General features: G+C 36.6%; 1 long non-coding RNA gene across 1 annotated transcript; it reads right to left on the reverse strand.

Annotated features, from left to right (window-relative positions):
* Positions 1-1333: 1333 nt before the first annotated feature.
* LOC116471808 (uncharacterized) lies at positions 1334-16089 on the reverse strand. The gene is made up of 3 exons (XR_004248878.2): positions 16005-16089; positions 14095-14188; positions 1334-1421 (listed from the first exon to the last, which is right to left on the reverse strand). It is a non-coding gene; the product is annotated as an uncharacterized LOC116471808 (long non-coding RNA).
* Positions 16090-19931: the final 3842 nt, after the last annotated feature.

Below are 19931 nucleotides of genomic sequence, written 5' to 3' on the forward strand. Positions count from 1 at the left end.
TATCTATGGGACTTATTGTAAAAGAAATTAAATGTGCATATCAAAATATTTAGGAAATTAACAGTTTAACAATCAATGTAAATAATAGGGACTTTACTTCAAAATAACTTATAAAACTATCACAAGATGGAACTTGATTGAGAAAGGCATTTTTGAGAATTTTCTGTATTCAAAGTGTCTCTTCTTGTGGAAATTTTGTCTTTCAATATGACATTAATTTAAACCATTAAGTTACTGAAAGACAGGGGAAAAGCTTATGTATAGCTTCATGCTAATTCTGAATCAAGGCATTTTGTTAATATCAATTTTAAGAAAAAGCTGTATCATAAAGAATAGTCACAGTTATCCAGGATTTCCATGGTTTTACTACTGTAGGATTTTAACTGTTGGATGGCCAATTATTTCAGCATTTTGAAATCTCACTTATAGAAATAAATATAAACATGAAAAATAATGAAGACATAAAAAGCAACATAATTTTTCTGGAAATCACGAATCTACACATCTAAAACAAAGCACAATAAAACAAAACAAATATACGTATAAATATATATAAGCCATATATAATTTAAAGGTGAATAACTGAGTGAGTCCTAAACTTCTTAATATTTTTAGGGAATATATGTACCTAATTTAACAGGAAACATAAATAGCTACTCAGTAATCTCACAGTACCTATCCATGCTATAGCATTAATCACATTTGACTCATAACCCTTCTAGCTTGAAGCCAACAATACACTCTCTTCAGTTATAGACCAATGGCTTATAGACATAGATAACTTATTATTCTAAGTGGGTGGGTAACTAAAACCTTTTTTTTTTTTTTTTTTTTTTGAGACGGAGTCTCGCTCTGTCGCCCAGGCTGGAGTGCAGTGGCGCGATCTCTGCTCACTGCAAGCTCCGCCTCCCAGGTTCACACCATTCTCCTGCCTCAGCCTCTCCGAGTAGCTGGGACTACAGGCGCCCGCCACCACGCCCGGCTAATTTTTTTGTATTTTTAGTAGAGACGGGGTTTCACCGTGTTAGCCAGGATGGTCTCGATCTCCTGACCTCGTGATCCGCCCGCCTCAGCCTCCCAAAGTGCTGGGATTACAAGCGTAAGCCACCGCGCCCAGCCAACTAAAACTTTTATAGCCTTCAAATGATTTACATTTTCCCATGCCTGACCTGCTACACATGCTATGCTCTTGGTATTAGAGATAAGATTTTGGCTTTGTTTTTCCTCTTGGACATTAGTGAAACAATGATATAGAAGCTATGCAAGACAAGAAGAAAAGCAGCCTTTTGATGGGGTTTATCTAATATAACTTTTATGATGCAATATCACATGATCAATAAACTAAACTCACATGTTTTAAGAAGCAATGCTCCATGTTATATCTTAGAAGGCTTGAAATTCTCCACAGGTCTCATCAAAAACTAAAGAGGAAGAAAACAGGGAGAAAGAAAATTATGCAAAGAATTTCAAGCTAATAAAGTTTGTGGAATATGGTAGGTAACGAATAATGTTAACTGTATTTAATACTATTACAGAAGTTCAGAGTATCATTTAAATTCCTTCATTTCCTAGAAGTAGAATATAGATTATAAAATAATTTTCCTCACAAACTTCCAACCTCACTCTTAGTATCTCCATGAAGGTTAACATTATCTCATTATGGCCAGGCGCAGTGGCTCACGCCTGTAATCCCAACACTTTGGGAGGCTGAGACGAGTGAATTGCCTGAGGTCAGGAGTTCGAGACCAGCCTGCCCAATATGGCGAAACCCTGTCTCTACTAGAAATGCAGAAAATTAGCTGAGCATGGTGGCGGGTGCCTGTAGTCCCAGCTACTCGGGAGGCTGAGGCAGTAGAAATCACTTGAACCCAGGAGGCAGAGGTTGCAGTGAGCTGAGATCGCGCCACTGCACTCCAGCCTGGGTGACAAGAGCAAAACTCCGTCTCAAAAAAAAAAAAAATTATCTCACTATGTGGGAATAACCTGTTTCAACTTACTTTACATACTTGTTTAAATATAGTTTTTTAAATATAGAGAGCATTAGTTGATAATTGGAAACAGTATATACAGAATAATTTTATTTTAATTATATGGCTAGAGAGTATGTGTTATTTGTTGTTCATATCTTTCTTTTGGCAGCCTTCTCTCCTGTACTCCATGTAATTTGGGGAACTAAGATCAAGAACTGTTAGGACGGCATAAATATAACTCTTTAGGGAGCCTGCCTTTGCCCTCACATGAAAAGAGTATGTCTGAGAATGAAGGCAACTAGAAGAAATGGGGTGCCAAAGAGAGAGAGAGATTCAGGCATTACAGTTTCTAATTATTCCTAACAGAGATTTCAGTCTTAATTTTAAAGAGCTATGAAGCTACTGAAGAGAATCAATCAGGAGGCAAGAATGATCATATATCATATTTACACATGACAAAGATCATGCTAGCCACCGTACAGGACATAGTTTGGAGGAAAAAAAAAACATGAGTTAGTGTGTGAATTCCATTTCTGAGGTTATCATTGACATCCAGGCAAGAAATCAAGGCATCTCTTCTTATAAGTGTTTCCTCGTCAATATCAAATCTGATCAAGTGTTCGTCCCCAGCCCCTATGTACTCTAACGATACCTTGTATACTTCCTTCTTCCTAGGTATCACAACAATACAGTTTTTGTCTTATAAAGATTTTTCAATGCCTGCTTTCCCACTAGACTCACATGAGTGCAGGAATTTTATCAGTTGTATTTACCTCTTTTAACCCCCATACACAGAAGAGTACTCAGTACAGAGGTGATGCCAAATAAATATTTGTGGAATGAATGAGTGAATGATCAAATGAACAAGAATTGACACTAACAGGGCTGGGCGTGGTGGCTCACACCTGTAATCCCAGCACTTTGGGAGGCTGAGGCGGGCAGATCACAGGTCAGGAGTTCAAGACCAGCCTGGCTAACATGGTGAAACCCCATCTCTACCAAAAATACAAAAAATTGGCTGGGCGTGGTGGCTGGTGCCTATAGTCCCAGCTACTCAGGAGGCTGAGGCAGGAGAATGGTGTGAACCCAGGAGGCAGAGCTTGCAGTGAGTCAAGATGGCACCACTGCACTCCAGCCTGGGTGACACAGCAAGACTCCGTTTCAAAAAATAAAATAAAATAATTAAAAAAAAGAATTGACACTGTTATTGGCCTTAGAAACATAGTTTTATTAAAAATGTTAATTCTGTATATATGAGAAATAGAGGTAAAATTAATGTGGCTGAAAACTCATTTATAGCAATATCTTATACATCCACATGAAAAGTCTTTCCCCCCCAAGTGCTGTCAGTAAATTGGATTTTTTTTTTTTTTTTTTTACTTTTCTTTTACTAAACATTATACAAACTTTTTTTTTTTTTTTTTTTTTTTTGATATGGAGTCTCACTCTGTTGCCCAGGCTGGAGTGCAGTGGTGCAATCTCAGCTCACTGCAACCTCTGCTGCCCAGGTTCAAGCAATTCCCCTGCCTCAGCCTCCCAAGTAGCTGGGATTACAGGCACCTGCCACCGTGCCAGGCTAATTTTTTTTTTTTTTTTTTTTGTAGTTTTTAGTAGAGACGTGGGTTTCACCATCTTGGTCATGCTGGTCTTGAACTCCTGACCTTGTGATCCACCCGCCTCGGCCTCCTTAAGTGCTGAGATTACAGGTGTGAGCCATTGCGCCCAGCCCACAAACATTTAACAAAGAGAAAATTAGTAGAAGTTGCTGGAGAGTGAAAAAGAGTTGGATAAGATATAGGGCAGGTCCTTTGGATACTAAGTAAAAATGTTGCCTACAAATCAAGTCTCTATCAGTGTAAGATCCTAAAGCAGGCTACAATATCATCTACCTAATAATCTGATACGTTTTCCTACATTTTAGCTCATCCTTCAGTACACTGGCTGGATAATAAAGAAATGGTATTCTTCGAAAAATAAGTACGGCCCTAATTGAATTTTTTGGTCCCTTTCTGCCACCAGTCAGGAGACTATTGTTCATGGTGCTGAAACTTTAAAGACGGATGACTAAACTTTCTGAAGGCATAAACACAATCTTCGTTCTTCTTTCTGATGCATGACCACAGGCTAATAAGTTTGTTTCTGGATTCATAATGAGCCTCTCCTACTGACTTAGTGAGATAAGGTAGATTTTAATTACTTAGTTTCAGGTTCTGAAATCACACTGAGCACAAACCAGCACAGAATCAAATCATGTTGTGACTGACTAATCTGTCAAGCAATACTGAGTCATAATTTAGAAAAGGTTATATTTTGCATGCACTATTTAGATTTTCCATACTGTGCCATTAATAAGCAATTTTATATGATTTGAAAATCTGCTTAAGGTAAAATATCTCATCTTTGCATTAAGAAAGCATATGCTATATTTCTCCTATGATTTTTTAAAAATACATTTGATTCTACATAAAAGTAATGTGATGAATTCCTTTCACATTTGTTTCTTAGATTATATGTTTTGGTTTATATAAAATCTGAAAGCACAGTTGCAACAACAGCTGACAAATGAGATGAACAGATTGTAAATGCATTGTGGGAAAGGTACATGAGGCCAAAATTGCTGACTGTATTATTTCTATGCTTCCTACTTGGCTTCAAAGATGAGCCAGTTTCTGGAGTTGAAATAATTTTCATTTATTTTCAATGGTTAACATGACTATTATTCACTAACATAGAAAAGCAATACATCCTTTTTTATTTAGTTATAACTAAGCTACTTTCTTATTATAGAGCTCTAAATTCAGTTAGCAAATGTCCTTTTGAGCTCTGGATGGAAATTACTTAGGCTGAATTTCTAATATCATGAATATAAATAAGCATTTAAGTGGGTATGACACATGCTTTTAAGTAAATGTCCTGTAAAAAATTATTTTCTTATAATTAATTATCTTCCCCAGAAGAGGAAAAAAAAATTTTTTATTTGGTTAAAACCGAGGACGTTGTTTATCTGGATTATGGCTCAGTTTCAAATACAAATATATGTCACATTAAGATCCCATTTCTATATGAAAGGAAAAGAGTAAAAGTTATCTGATAGTTAAATGAATTCTTTACAACAACCTAGACAATATTTGGAAACAGATGTTGAAATTCTATGAAGAAAATTTAATACTGTGAAACCTTATCACATTCTGTTCTCGTTCATGCTCTGTGACCACTTGATGGGGAAATTAATTAAATAACATCTGTGAGTACTTTAGAAACTCAGTGAATCCATTGGAATATAATCAATTCTTTTTTATTTTCATTAAGCCTTGAGAAAGTCTATGCTTATTTATCAATATCTGACCTCTTTTCCTGCACTGTGTTGAGGGGTCCACAAAAGAACAAAAAAAGCTCCTTATATCTCTAGGGCTCTCTAGAGCTTGCAAAGGGATCTCACTACATTTCACTTAACACACATGATAAAAAGTAAGGTAACTCACTGGAAAACTGAGATTCAGGAGAAATTGCTATTTGCCTGAGTTCAGAAAGATAGTGTCAGAATTGGGACTTCAACCTGGGATTTCTGACAATAGGTCCAGCATGTTTTCCTACAGGTGTTGTCTAACAGGACACTTGACCTAAAGAGTATACTCATCATTTAGCATTAGGTATATTTCCTAATGCTATCCCTCCCCCCACCTCCTACCCCACAACAGTCCCCAGTGTGTGATGTTCCCCTTCCTGTGTCCACATGTTCTCACATATGTAACAAACCTGCACGTTGTGCACATGTACCCTAAAACTTAAAGTATAATAATAATAATAAAGTGTACTAAGTGAAAAATGAAATGTAAACATATATGGAAAAGTTAAATTAGAAATTAAGCACCACGTTACAGAGGCGAAATAAATGATCTGAACTAAATCATTGACCTATACTAAATAATGACTGATATGAACTGAATGAGGCAAGAATATTGGACCCCGAGGTGGCTTTACTTTATTAGAAAAAAAAAAACCTAACAATTAGAGAATTCTAAATAACCTTTTAAAATTTCAGTTTTGGACTTGGAAAATTTCCTTGCAACTTTCGTAAAGGAAAATCAAAGACTCTTTTATTTGACCAAAGAAACTAACTAAAAGCAGTGTATACTAGATAAGGCAAAAATGTGATCTTCCAAGAGCTGTAGACATCTAAAATACTATTCTCCATATTTCCCAGTAGATGACAATTCTGTAGAAATACTGCATGTGCTATTGTTTTGTTCTCGATAATGCTTTGGAATAGTATAGGGTGATTTAATTGCTGCCATACACATTGAAGTGGAAGATGGAAGTTACATTTCTGAAACATTTCCAAATGTGCTTATAGTCCACATTTTGAGAGCAGTTCAACCACTATTTGTCTACACTCTTAATTTTCTTCCTAATGATAACATTTAATAGTAGAATCATCCCCAAATTGCTTGGGTCAGAAGAAATTATGTTGCATTTGATAATTCAATTAATTTGTTTACTTAATGACCTGGTTTATAAATATAATGAGGAAATGAAACCATTGGCTAATTTACCATCAAATATATGGTAGATACATTCCTATCTTTGACCCATAGTCTGCTAAAACCATAAAGGAGTATATGAACTGGGTTGACTGTATAGAAAGTTGCAAATTGAATAATACTGGTTCCTGCTGAGAAGGAAAGAAAAAAACACAGGTTTTCATTAAAAGAGAAAAAGGAAAGCACTTAGTGTGAATAAACCTAGAATTTACATGGCTATTTTTTTTTTAGCAACTCAAATAAATCTGAGCAAAAGAGAAACTGTCTACAAAGTAAGTGGACTGTATGAGATACACCCACTATAAAATTTCTTTCTGCTCTTAAGAAACTATGGTCAAAAGTAATTTAACTGTACATTTAAAAATAACTGAAAGAGTATTAATGGGTTGTTTGTAACAAAGGATAAGTGCAGGAAGTGATGGATACCCCATTTACCTGATGTAATTATAAAACACTAAATGCTTATATGAAGATATTTTTGTAACCCATAAATATATACACCTAATACGTACCCACAAAATTAATATTTTTAATGTAGATGTTACTTTTTAAAAGTTTTTTATCATAAGACTATTCTGATTGCAAGAAGCAAAGTACATTTCAAATTAGCTTACATGAAATAAATAAATAAGCTTATAAGGGGTAAGCCTAATTCAAAACTGAAGAATGAATGAGAGAAAAGTCAATTAAGGGAAGGTTACTACAATAATCTGAAAGAGAGATAATGGTGTCTTCGAGTGGTGTATTAGTGGAGGAGATGGCTAGAAATGAAAAGGCAAAGAGATACCTTTGATGCGGAAATGACAGATCTTCTTAATTATTGGGTGTTGAGATATGTACAATGAGGGAAGTGACCAGGAAAACTTGTTTGTGTTCTTGTTATTTTGTTTTCTGTGTTTTCTTCTATTGCTTTTACAATTTTACTGTCACATTTAAATCTCTAAGTCACAGAGTATATAAGTTGAAGGGAAACACACATAACACAACTTGTAAAAAGAAAAAAGAGTCTCCCACAGATCGGGAGCTGTATCGTGAATTGAGGAGTATTATCGTCTCAGTTCTGCACATCTGAGGGCTTAAAAATAAAGTACAAGAAAACAAAAAGTTTTCAATAGAGAAATTAATAAGTAATTATAACAGTCTGTATTTACATTCATGCAGTTAAGCCATATCTCAGATAGTTACACCCTGCAGTTGAAAAAGGCCATAGAGATTACATACTAGTTCCATCTCTATTTTGAATAAAGACACTGACTTTCAAAGAAGTCAATTATTAATAGCTAATATGACACAACATGATGTTAGCAGAGCTGAGACAGCCTTGTTTTCCCAGTGATCCAATCAGTGTTTCTTATACTCTTCCATTTTATTTATTCATTCGTTGTTATTCTGGCATGTCCTACGTGCAAGAAAAGGCGTATGTTAGATGTTATAGAGAAGGCCAAAAGGGTGTCCTTGTGGCCGACACTCTACAGTTATATTCAGAACACCACAATAAGTATACAAAAATATACTACAAGAAAACATCCAAGGTCCAAACAAGTGTTTGGATATAGCTTTTGAGTTCAAATGAGAAAAAAAAATAAAGCCATGGTTAATAATTCTTGCCAAGCACGTTACAGATCTTTTCTCACATAATCTTCACAATGCAACTCACAAAACAGTTATTATTAAACCCCATTTACAGATAAAGACACACAGACTAACTTCGTAATGTACAAAAGATAGTATAGCAGCTAAATGTTCAAATCATGGCAGTGACTCTAATCATCGTATTGCACTGCTCACCTACAGTAGTAGGAAGGATGAAAAAATTTTGGAGAGAACATGAGATGCATAGGACAAAAAGTATGCATAGTACTTCCAATTATGAGAAAAAGGAGGAATATCATGGGTAAAGAAAGCATACTGCAAGTATTCACAGAGATGGCAAAGTGCATGTGTGTTTGTAGAATAGTATTAGAAAATTATGATGGAAAGGTAGGAAGGGCCAGATAGTCAAAGGGATTGAGTACCAAGGTAAATTGTTGGGTTTTATATTGTGAGCAGTGGGAGATATCGAATCTTTCTGAGCATAGGAGATGCATATTCAAAACAGATTTTTATGAACATTAATAGTACTGGAAACCATCATTCTCAGCAAACTATCGCAAGGACAAAAAACTAAACACCGCATGTTCTCACTCATAGGTGGGAATTGAACAATGAGAACACATGGACACAGGAAAGGGAACATCACACACTGGGGACTGTTGTGGGGTGGGGGGAGGGGGGAGGGATAGCATTAGGAGATATACCTAATGTAAATGACGAGTTAATGGGTGCAGCACACCAACATGGCACATGTATATATACATGTAACAAACCTGCACGTTGTGCACATGTACCCTAAAACTTAAAGTATAATAATAAAATTTTTAAAAGTAGTGCTTTTTTTTCTTTTAAAATGGCAAGAGTATGCCATTTTAAAAGAAAAAAAAACAAAACAAAACAAAAAGACCTAAGAAAGCATTGAAATATTTTGAAAACCAGGACAGCAACCAGACTAGAAATAATAACTAGCCAGATTTGTTTAAAAAGTCCTCATCACCAATTATAACACACCAGATTTGCTTTTTTACCAGCTGAGAAAAAAAAATGCCCTCACTTCCACTGTTTGTTTTTACTCATTGGCACCATTTTCAATCATAATTACATTCAATAATATTTTGAATAACTGAAATGTTGATTCTTAGTTACCCAAAACTCTTGGTTTTTGTTAGTATGAAATTATTGAGGATTGACTCTACTTACCAAAGGAATCCCTAAGTAAAATACATAGTTGGAATATTTATCCAAAATCCAACTTGAATTATACATGTTCCAAATACTTCCCATCGTAAAGGACCCTTCTGCATGCATAAATTGCTGAGAATTCAGCACGTATTTTATAATAAAAGATAATGTAATCAAGTGACCGGCAGCCCATTTAAATACCAAAATATTATTCATGTATAAGAATACTTTGTGTGAAGAATCTGTATGACTTATTTTTAACAAGGGGAAAAAAAAGAATACACAGTAAAAGGAAATTTTCTATAATGTGAGTGGATTGGGCAAAATAGACCTTTCTAAAGAGTCTCCTTCCTCCCTCCAAAAAAAGAAAAAAATAGAACACCTATTCTGAGCATTTCTTCAATCCTACACTCAGTCAAATCATAATGACTCTACTGGTAGCTTGAAATTGGCCATTTGGGAAGAACATACAGCACAGAAATCAGTAAATGCAACAAATCTGGGCAGTTTTTTATTCCAGAGCCAATTTTCCAATACATAACTAATTATAAATGTTCCAAATGTTTTCTTGATTCAGGAACCTTGATTCTTGTGAAAATATTTGAGAATTTGATGACTGAAACAGAAATCTTATAGAGGACATTTGAAATATAAAAATCGGTTATGTTTTATGTTTTAAAGAACAGAAGTCTTCTAAGATGTATCATTTTTCTCTTTGTCATAGGAAGGCTCCCAAAATGTTTTGCCATTCACCAAATATTTTTGAGGCTATTAATGAGAATGCTTCTTAAATCTACAGTCTTCTTCACTTGTTCTCAAATACTGAAACGCTGATACTTGTTAAAACACAAACTCCTGAGCTGCACACACTCTGAGAATTTCTAATTCTGTAGATTTGGGTTGGTGGTCAAGAATGTGCATTTTTAACAAGTTTCTGGATGATGTATATGCTTCCTGGTTTAGGCCTCATACTTTGAAAACCATTGGATACTTAACCATATTTTATTAGCAACTAGAAAATTTACCCTTAATAATATAAAATATTTTAACTTTCTGATGAAAATCATTTTAAAAGGTAATGGTCAGGCTGGGCACAGTGGCTCACACCTTTATTCCCAGCACTTTGGGAGGCGAGGCAGGCCATATTGCTGGAGTCTGAGAGTCCAGCCTGGGCAACATAGTGAAACCTCGTCTCTACCAAAACTACAAAAATTAGCCGGGCATGGTGGTGTGTGCCTGTAGTCCCAGCTACTCAGGAGGATCACCTGAGCTCCAGAGGCTGATGCTGCAATGAGCCGAGATAGCACCACTGTGCTCCAGCCTGGGCGACACAGTGAGACCCTGTCTCAAGAAAATAAATCAATTAATTTTAAAAAGGTGAGAGGCCAGGTGCAGTGGCTCACAACTGTAATCCTAGCACTTTGGGAGGCTGAGGCAGGCAGATCACTTGAGGTCAGGAATTCTAGAATACCCTGGCCAACATGGTGAAACCCTGTCTCTACTAAAAATACAAAAATTAGCCGAATGTGGAGGTGCACGCCTATAGTCCCAGCTACTAGGGAGGTTGAGGCAGGAGAATAACTTGAACTCAGGAGGCAGAGGTTGCAGTATGTTGAGACTGCACCATGGCACTGCAGCCTAGAAGACAGAGTGAGACTCTGTCTAAAAAAAAAAAAAAAAAAAAAAAAGTAATGGTCTACATTCTTCAGAATTACTTACCAGAAATAATTTACTACTTCTTAAATAAGAGATCTCTCTCTGGGCCATTAAGTCATCATTTAGATATCAGTTCTCATTTTTCGTCAGTATTTGAAAATCTAGCCTTGGACTTTGTGTCTCTTTTTCACACACACACACACACACACACACACACACACACACACACACACACAACACCACTTCCAAATCTGTTTTGTATTTATTATTAGACTCAAGGCTAACTAAATTGTCATTTTGTTTATTTTGTAGTATTACTACTAACACTGGATAAGTCATACATAATCTGTGATAGGAAACCAAAAATTAAATAATTGCATGAAAGTCTGATGCTAAAAAATAAATTAAGATAGAAATATGGTGGTAAGAATGTGACAAAAGGAAAGATCAAGTTGGTTAATATTGCTGCAGTACAGTGGACAGACCAGAAGAATGAGGATGGAAAAGCAATTTTGCTCTTTTGAGAAAGTATGTTTTCCTGTCTCCATTCACTCTGTCAAACCATCGACATTGTGTTTGGCTCCAGAAACCCTTTTCTAAAAATCTATTAGCTGAGAAAGCAAAGAAACAAGGACATTGGTTTGTATCCATGTAAGATCAGGAAGGTCACAAGTCCAGGCATAACAGTCTAACGGGCAGACTGCAAAATTCTTATTGGCCTACACAGCTATTATTTTCACTTACACTCCAATCCTTGTTACCCTGGTCATCTCACAAACTTTGTTATATTTTATACCTGGCCTACTATAAGTCTCTATGTTTCCTACCTGATCTTTGTCAACATTTGAGTCAGAACTTTTGGTCTGGAATTATAACTTCCATTGGCTTCCTCTCATTGTGTTTCTCACAAATGCAACTTTTCAGAAAATACAAACTAAACACGACTGGGATGTTGTGGATGGCACACCTAGCTTGCTGTTAAAAATTGTTTTCTTTCACTATGAAAACATGAGTTCCAAGACATTTAAACACAGGGCTAGAAACAATTATAATCTCCACCCCCAACCTTTGCTTTCTTTCTCTGTGATATTTTGCACAGTATTCTCATAGTTGTCATTAGCATCGGTAGTTTCATTGGTCATGAAATGAGCTATAGGGCACCCTCACAATGAAGCCAAGGGAATGTAATGCCAATTTTCGTTCTGTGATCAGTTTGAAATGGCTTGCTGTTTGGGTCCTGACTGAGACAGATTAACAACATCTTACCACAAAATGCTATTGATCAATCTACTGTTTAAAAAAAATTACCATGGAAATGTGTTATTTCTGATATCTCATCTCCCTTTATTTAACTTTATAGTCTAACATTATTTTCATAAATAGACACCCTTTTCCAGCAATGTCAAAGCACACAATACCACAGAGATTTTATTAAAATGCATTTAACGGTGGTAAACATGCCAACAGAACACTTAGTTTCATAAAGAAAAAAACATTAAAGGAAAAAAAGAATAAAATCGGGACCTAATTTCCATACACAAATATCATCTCAAAGATAGTTTTTTTTTCATTTTTTATAGCTTATGTCATAAGAAATATATCAAAACTATTATTCGACATGTAAAAAAGAAACCTTGCTGTATCTTATTCATCTTAATCTATATAGCAAGAATTTTTAATGTGGGAAGCTCAAGCCACCCAGAAGACCATGTATGGAATTCAGGAAGTCCAGGAACTTGAATGAATACAATTAGATCCCCTTTTCCCACTAACCTGTAACTGGTTTAGCCATTCCTTAAGCTATGAATGTAGGCAACAGACCATAGTACTGTTAAAATCTGTGGTTCTCATCAGGAAAAGTCACAATTTTCATATTATTAATACATTAAAGTTGTGCAAATAGTTCAATATATTATGTTCACTACTATGTCAAAATTATAGTAATAATTAGGTAATCATAGATTCGATCATTAAATGTGTTGAAGAAGTGTATATATTACCATGTCACAAGCTTGTTTTATTATATTTGTGAAATGTTTTTAAATATAGGTTTTCTTTAATCTTAGGTATTTTATGCCCTCAATAACTTTATTTAGAAAGGGGGTCTACAGGTTTCACCAGGTGCCAAAGGGGTCCATGGCACAAGTATTCTTAATAACCTCTGCTCACTGGAAATATATTTACTAGCAGAAAATTCTTGTTGAACATATTAAGATAGAAAAAATTCAGCATCACATCTAGCAGAATGAAATTTCATGAGTCACTGACTGAAGACTTTGTGTGGGCAGCCTTAAGGAAAACTAAAATAAGCAATATTTGAGGCCACTGTCTTTCTCCTCCCTCTGAGCTAAATACCCTTATTCTGCCTTGTGCTGAAGTTATCCAGTGTGGTCTCAGAAAGTAAATGGTTTCCTCTCCTTTTCTGGCAGTTCTCAAAATGTTGAGACTTTTGTCTATACTCTATTGAGCAAGGTCTGTGCTAAAAGGAACTGGTAAGTGTGTTAATTATCAATGCCTCATTGTAAAACGTGAGTAAAAATAGAGAAGACACCATGTATAATAATCTTGAGTCCAGAAACTCGAGTGTCTCTACTTACCCGAATTTTCAAAAATTCCAGAAAGGGTCAAACTCACAAATATCTCCAATTGGGCTACATTTTAGAGCCTAATTTTCAGGTTTCAGGAACTAATAATCCTTCAGGGGTTTCATCAGCCCCCTAAAAAATTACCTTCCACCTCTACTATACAACTAAAGATATTTTAGGTTTAATTTTTCTCCTCCTCCTTCTAATAGATCACTCAGATCAAAAGGGGCAGGTATCAAGTACGCACGAACACAGCTCAAAACACTTTACTCGACCACATTCCCAAAGGAAACAGCAGTCATAAATCTTTAGTAATAAACGAAAGTTTGACTAAGCCATATTAATATTTAGGGTTGGTTAATTTCGTGCCAGCCACTGCGGCCATACGGTTAACCCAGCATTGAAGTAAACTTAGATTTTGTACGTAATTTAGGCCATATGTACAGGAGATTGAAATTAGTACGGCAAGGCCCACTGCCGGTTCCTTATTAGTCCATTCTCACACTGCTAATAAAGATATACCCAAGACTAGGTAATTTATAAAGAAAAATGGTTTAATTTACTCACAGTTCAGCATGGCTCAGGAGGCCTCAGGAAACTTAACAATCATGGCAGAGGGGGAAGCAAACATCCTTCTTCTCATGGCAGCAGCAAGAAGTGCCTAGCAAAAGCAGGAAAAGCCCCTTATAGAACCATCAGATCTCGTGAAAACTAACTCACTTCACAAGAACAGGATGGGGGAAACTGCCCCCACGATCCATTTATTTGCACCTGGTCCCTTCCACAACATGTGGGGATAATGGGAACTATAATTCAAGATGAGATTTGGGTGAGGACACAGCCAAACCATATTAAGTTGGATTAGGTGTCTTAGTTGATTCCTGCTGTTACAATAAAATACCATAGGCTGGGTAATTTATAAATGGTAGAAATTTATTTTTCACAGTTCTAGAGGCTGAAAAGTCTAAGACTGTGGCACCAGCAAATTCACTGGCCGGCGAGGGCCTTCCCGCTGGATGGTGCCTTCTATGTGTCCTCACATGGCACAAGGGCAAAAGAGACAAACTTGCTCCCTCCAGTCCTTAAGGGCACTAATCTCATCCACCCTCATGGCCTAATCACCTCCTATGGACCCCACCTCTTAATACTATCACCTTGGGGGTTAAAGTTCCATGTATAAATTCAAACACGCATTCAAACCACAGTACAAGGGAAATTAATTCATCTCCTTTGCTGAATTTGAACATAATAAAAATCACAATAAATTTTTTACTCTTCATACCTACGAAAGACTCTCTGAAAGACATGTGTGGACCAGCATTCCAAAGTCCAGATGTTTTCTAAAGCTTAACGTATCTGTATATGTATTCAATATAATTTAGTTGATCCCATTTCATGTTCCTTTTCATAGATTTGGATATGTGAATTAACATATTCACTCCTGGTGAGACTAGCAGCATATGATATAAAATATCACAAAATAGCAAATGGTTAAGCCAAGTTCTTTTTTCTTTCTCCATTCCTGTTTAATCTAGGGCACCCAGCTGATGGGGCAAAAGGAAAATTTTAAGATGAAGTTTTAAGTTGAAACTGGATAGGTTAAAAAAATGTATTCACATTTTTCTGCCTACCTCAAGGGAAATGTACTGAGGATCACATTGAAATGGAGGTGTGTTCAGACACTTCCTGAGTTTTTATATTTAACTTCCTTTAGACTCAAAGCAAGAACACAGGGAGCCCACCTCCATTTCACATCCTGTTAGCACATTTCACAGGGAAGGGAAGAGATGATTGAATAGTTAAAATCTGTACAATTCTAATTATGTGGGATGCTGAAATAAGATTAGCAAGAATTGAAATGCCGAAAAGCAAACAATATCCACAGAAATGGGGTTAAGGAAAGTCTTGGCATTATTTAAGAGGATAAATCTCTTTCCAACTAGCATATTATAACAAGAATATTTAAGTTTAGTACATACTATAGAGCAAACTGAGGCTGTCTCTCTTTTGTTAAGGTATAGATCTTTAACCTTTTTTGAACTGAAGAATTTCAAGGGTGAAAAACAAGCACCCCTGAAGGGTGAGGGTTCACACATGTTCTAGAATAATGAGCAATTAATAACCGCAATGTCATCTGTAGGAGAAATATGTCACTATTCCATTTAGACACATTCAGGGCCCCTCTGCTTGCAGATCACCTCACTTCAAAGTTTTAAATACATCCAGTATTAACATATGATAAAGGAAATCATGGATTAGATAAACTCAAACATTTTAACAGATATATAAATACCGATGTGAATGGTATCATCTTTGAACAATACAATTAATATGACTGACTTCTATAAAAAATTTATTCACTTGGCTCTTTGACACAGTACCTGCTTTTACCCTCCCCAAATATTATTGAACTGCCAAGTTGTATTTGGCTAAAAGTTTTGGGCTATTTAAATGAAATTACACTTAAAACTACTTACAAGGTCAGAGGACATCTTCTCAGATTTTGGCAAGATCTTTGCCATTTGTTCAATTAACTCACTGATGATCTGAAAGTGAATCTTGTGCTGGGGAGAGAAAGTTACATAATGTCCATCTATGTGACAAGCATCTGAACTGGTATTCGCTATGTCTGAGAATCTAGTCAAAGTTATGATGAATACAGGACTTACCTGGTGAGAAGGGGGTGGTGGCTTAAGAATTCAACAACTTTAGGTTGGCTGAATCCATAGGTAGATTAGATATTCAAATAACACAGTACTCTCAGCTTTCACAAGAGCAGAGCCAGGACTGGGCTCGGTGGCTAATGCCTGTAATCCCAGAAATTTGGGAGGCCAAGTGGGTAAATCACTTGAGGCCAGTAGTTTGAGACCAGTCTGGCCAACATAGGGAAAGCCCATCTCTACTAAAAACACAAAAAGTTAGCCAGGTGTTGTGGTGCAGGCCTGTAATCCTAGCTACTTGGGAGGCGGAGGCAGGAGAATCACCTGAACCTGGGAGGTAGAGGTTGCATTGAGCCAAAACTGCGCCATTGCACTCCAGCCGGGCTGACAGAGTGGGATTCTGTTTCAAGAAAAAAAATAAAGTTGAATTGAGTCTGAGAGTTGATGCCTTCTTATATTTTGCACGTTGGTTGCTAGCTTGCTGCACCCAGCCCTGCAGGAATTTTAAGTATTTTGATACTTTCAGTCACATTTGATGTTAGAGTGGATATGATACAGGAAGGCAGTATTTTCCAAAGTGTAGTTTAAGGTCCACCTAAATCAGGAGTATCTGAAAAACCTGGAAAAACTGGGATTTCTATATCTTTTACTCAGAGACTGAGGCTTGATTAATCTGCATTTATACCATCTATTTTGGGTGATTCCAGTGCATTTTAGAGTGGATCCTCCAGTATTTTCTGCATAATTGGATGATTGATTGAGCGAATCAACAGAATGTAAGTGGAGACTCGGGCAGTTGTTTAAAAATGATCTTGTACTGGCTGGGTGCGGTAGCTCACACCTGTAATCCCAGCACTTTGGGAGGCCAAGGCGGGCAAATCATGAGGTCAGGAGATTGAGACCATCCTGGCTAACATGGTGAAACCCCGTCTCTACTAAAAATACAAAAACAAAATTAGCTGGGCATGATGACAGGCACCTGTGGTCCCAGCTACTCGGGACGCTGAGGCAGGAGAATGGCGTGAACCTGGGAGATGGAGCTTGAGGTGAGTCGAGATCATGCCACCGCACTCCAGCCTGGGCAACAGAGCAAGACTCTGTCTCAAAAAAAAAAAAAAAAAAATTATCTTGTACTCCACATTTTTCTTGAACTAAAAAAGAAACTAACTGGAAAGAAGAATGTCTGCATATGAATTTACTCATTCATGTAACTTACCATGTTGCTTTTTCTAATAGAATATATTCTAATAACTTCAAATAATTTTTTATAGAAACATTGAATTTATTCTGAAGTATTTAATGGTAGGTAACTGCAAATACAGGCAGGTAAAGTAAAAATAAATAATTGAGTTTCTTAAACTTTTCTGAATTTACATTTCTTAATTTTTGGTCCCCAATATTTTACCAACCCATTCATCCAGAACGCTACTAAATTAGCACAATATATACTCTTAAAACAGAATATCTTTAAAGATGTCCCCTAAAACAGGAGCAAAAATAAAATACAAGTTTTATACTATTCCACAGAAAACATGGGATTCTGATACTCCCTTGAGGGAAAGGTTATCTTTTCAAAAGGTTATCTTTTGAATCAACCTAAACAGAAGAAATACTTCTATTTAAGAAGCTGGAATAATGATAAGAACTGCCATTAGACTTCTAATTGTAGAAACACCTAAATTTGTAGTTTACAGGTTGTCCTGTTTCTGCTATGAAAGGATGTTTTATGCTTTTCAGTCTTGAATTCATGTTTGTTTCTTATGTAATATACAACTCTCTTGGGTCCAGCAAAGCCTTACTTGATAGATACTCTTATCCCATTTATTGCAGCAATGATTATGATATGAAGACGCATTTTGGTGCTAACAAAATCATATTGTAGGCTCAATAGCTAGAGGCAGAACAGAATGGCCCATCAAGGTATAGTTTTTGAGAAAATATTGCAGTAGAATCATCGGCTAGGGAAAAAGAGATTGTTTGTGTGTTAGTTGGACATTGATTATAGTACTTTGGGGGATTATCGAATGGTGTTTTGGAATTTGAGGGTTTTATGAATATGGCAAAAGCTTTTTTCGCCTCTTCTAGGAACAAAAAACCTACTTTTAGGGTACAGATTCTAAGAAAGGATGAATATTCTGTCTTTCATACCCAATTACTAGCACCAGGTCTCAGTCTCACAAGATTTGACTCTTTCCCTACAAGTAAAATGAGAAGACAAATTAGGTTATCAAAACGTAGACTGACGTGATCAAGAAAGTAGAGATTGCGGACCGGGCGCAATACCTCACACCTATAATCCCAGCACTTTGGGAGGCCGAGGTGGGCGGATCATGAGGTCAGAAGTTGGGAGATCGAGACCATCCTGGCTAACACGGTGAAACCCCGTCTCTAGTAAAAATACAAAAAATTAGCTGGGCGTGGTGGTGGGCGCCTGTAGTCCCAGCTACTCGGGAGGCTGAGGCAGGAACATTGCTTGAACCTGGGAGGCAGAGGTTGCAGTGAGCCGAGATCATGCCACTGCACTCCAGCCTAGGTGACAGAGCGAGACTCCATCTGAAAAAAATAAAAAAATTTTGAAAAAGTAGAGAATGCAAACACGATAAACCACAAACAATGGAAATATGAGTTTAATGTACACAAGAAATAAGGAAATATTATGGGGAACATTAATAAAATAGGCTTCTGATTCCTTTAGGGTATTCATCTAGCTAGCCTCTTTGGTAAGGTTAAAATATGAAACAGTGTTTTCCAAAGTGGTGCCTTGGACAATTTGTACAAAAATCAGTTAGAGAACTTGTTTAAAGTAATTTCATCAGAAATACATTCCTCCCTATCTCTCAACTCTGCTTTATTATGTTGGTATCATCTTCAGGCAGGCTCTCTTTTGAGATATTCATAGGCAGCTCCAAGTTTCCAGGCTCCTCACAGCTAGAAAACATGAGCTCTTCTGTTCCAGACTTTACTAAGATTATATCCTATTGGCTTGTGTCGCATTCGTGATTCCTGAACCAGTCATTGTGGAAACATGAAATAGGCTGTTTGACCAGTCCTGGGTCATTTGCCTAACTATGGTGACAAAACATCTGGTGAGTTCCATTTAAACCTTAGGAACTAAGAATATAGGACAGGTGGTTGCCCTTTGAAATCAAGCTATAGCTACCAACAAATGAAATAAAAGCTACTAGCCTGACAAAAACCAAGCCTTCTATGGGATACTTTATATATGCTCATGTATTTATGGTATAAATAAAAGTAAAGCTCCAAGGAAGGACGCTTAAAATTCTTAATGGCTCTCATCATTTTTGTCCTTGCTCTGTCTTTCTTTGTCTCATATATTTCTACACCAGGCTGACTCTCATTCATTTCCCTATATAGCTTAGTCTTCCCTCCATCTTCCCATGGAGTAAAGATGGTTTCCTGGAAAGCAGACTAAGAACATACAACAAACTGTTAAGGGTGTCAAGTGAGTTTGGAATTGCATTCAGCTGCTAAAGCAGAGACCTGCAATAACAATTGCTTGAGCAAGATAAAGTTTTATTTTATTTTATTAAGGAAATCCAGAAGAGCCAGGCAGACCAAAGCTGGCCTAGAAAATCTCACCCCAGGCCCTTTCACTTTCGTTTTCAAGTTTGAATTCCTAAACTCAACCAAAAAAAAGCAGATGCAGCTCCAGCTATTATGTCACCTTATAGGAAGGAAGAACAGAAGAATGGGAGGATAAACAGGAAACATCTCTGTGCCAAG

The sequence above is a fragment of the Hylobates moloch genome, unplaced genomic scaffold, assembly GCF_009828535.3.
Source record: "Hylobates moloch isolate HMO894 unplaced genomic scaffold, HMol_V3 SCAFFOLD_6, whole genome shotgun sequence".
Lineage (NCBI taxonomy): Eukaryota > Metazoa > Chordata > Mammalia > Primates > Hylobatidae > Hylobates > Hylobates moloch.